Here is a 2,283-nt window from a genome sequence, read left to right as displayed (position 1 = left end):
ATGTTTCAAAATCCACATCTGTTGGTCCATGAAAAAATTATCTTTAAAAAATCCACGTCTGTTGGTCCATGAAAAAATTATCTTTAAAAAATCCACGTCTGTTGGTCCATGAAAAAATTATCTTTAAAAAATCCACGTCTGTTGGTCCATGAAAAAATTATCTTTAAAAAATCCACGTCTGTTGGTCCATGAAAAAATTATCTTTAAAAAATCCACGTCTGTTGGTCCATGAAAAAATTATCTTTAAAAAATCCACGTCTGTTGGTCCATGAAAAAATTATCTTTAAAAAATCCACGTCTGTTGGTCCATGAAAAAATTATCTTTAAAAAATCCACGTCTGTTGGTCCATGAAAAAATTATCTTTAAAAAATCCACGTCTGTTGGTCCATGAAAAAAAATATTCTTTAAAAAATCCACGTCTGTTGGTCCATGAAAAAAAAATGTTCTTTAAAAAATCGACGTCTGTTGGTCCATGAAAAAAAATATTCTTTAAAAAATCCACGTCTGTTGGTCCATGAAAAAAATATTCTTTAAAAAATCTGTTGGTCCATGAAAAAAAAATATTCTTTAAAAAATCCACGTCTGTTGGTCCATGAAAAAAAAAATGTTCTTTAAAAAATCCACGTCTGTTGGTCCATAAAAAAATCTTCCTTAAAAAATCGACGTCTGTTGGTCCATGAAAAAAAAATATTCTTTAAAAAATCCACGTCTGTTGGTCCATGAAAAAAAAAAATATTCTTTAAAAAATCCACGTCTGTTGGTGCATGAAAAAAAATATTCTTTAAAAAATCCACGTCTGTTGTCCATGAAAAAAATATTCTTTAAAAAATCCACGTCTGTTGGTCCATGAAAAAAAATATTCTTTAAAAAATCCACGTCTGTTGGTCCATGAAAAAAAATGTTCTTTAAAAAATCCACGTCTGTTGGTCCATGAAAAAATATTCCTTAAAAAATCGACGTCTGTTGGTCCATGCAAAAAAAATATTCTTTAAAAAATCCACGTCTGTTGGTCCATGAAAAAAAATATTCTTTAAAAAATCCACGTCTGTTGGTCCATGAAAAAAAATGTTCTTTAAAAATCCACGTCTGTTGGTCCATGAAAAAAATATTCTTTAAAAATCCACGTCTGTTGGTCCATGAAAAAAAATATATTCTTTAAAAAATCCACGTCTGTTGGTGCATGAAAAAAAATATTCTTTAAAAAATCCACGTCTGTTGGTCCATGAAAAAAAAAATTCTTTAAAAAATCCACGTCTGTTGGTCCATGAAAAAAAATGTTCTTTAAAAATCCACGTCTGTTGGTCCATGAAAAAAATATTCTTTAAAAATCCACGTCTGTTGGTCCATGAAAAAAAATATATTCTTTAAAAAATCCACGTCTGTTGGTGCATGAAAAAAAAATATTCTTTAAAAAATCCACGTCTGTTGGTCCATGAAAAAAATATTCTTTAAAAAATCCACGTCTGTTGGTCCATGAAAAAAATATTCTTTAAAAAATCCACGTCTGTTGGTCCATGAAAAAAATATTCTTTAAAAAATCCACGTCTGTTGGTCCATGAAAAAAATATTCTTTAAAAAATCCACGTCTGTTGGTCCAGCGAAGCCATTTACGCAGTCAGAGAACAGGGCGACAGAATTGCTACAGGTAGTTCATACAGATTTGTGCGGACCAATAAACAGGCCGTCAATTGGGGGTTCGCGTTACTTTCTTACATTTATTGACGACATGTCGCGGTATGTGTTTGTTTATTTCCTCAAAACGAAAGACGAGACATTTGAGAAATTTAAAGAGTTTAAGGAAATGGTCGAACGTCAAACAGGTAGGAAGATAAAATGTTTGAGATCAGACAATGGCACAGAGTTTGTAAACAACCGCTTCAATGCATATTTGAAAGAACATGGGATTGTTAGGCAACTTACTGTACCACACACACCACAACAAAACGGTGTGGCTGAGCGGTTCAATAGAACATTGGTGGAAATGGCTAGGTCAATGCTTGTAGCAGCAAATTTAGATGAGTCGTTGTGGGCTGAGGCTGTAAACACAGCAGCGTACCTGCGAAATAGATCACCCACAAAAGCATTGGACGACAAGGCAACGCCGTATGAAATGTGGTACAATAAAAGAGCAACAGTGAAGCATTTAAAGATTTTTGGTTCAACAGCAATAGCGCTTAACAAAAAACATCACCATAAATTTAGAGCAAAGGGTGAAGAGTATGTGTTTGTAGGATATTCGGAAACATCGAAAGCGTATCGCTTGTTTGACAAAACTACAAGTA

The sequence above is a fragment of the Musca autumnalis genome, unplaced genomic scaffold, assembly GCF_047663935.1.
Source record: "Musca autumnalis isolate F117 unplaced genomic scaffold, ASM4766393v1 scaffold_5, whole genome shotgun sequence".
In the NCBI taxonomy this organism is placed as follows: domain Eukaryota; kingdom Metazoa; phylum Arthropoda; class Insecta; order Diptera; family Muscidae; genus Musca; species Musca autumnalis.
The sequence above is the reverse complement of the archived record's forward strand: the minus strand, read 5'-3'. Positions refer to the sequence as shown.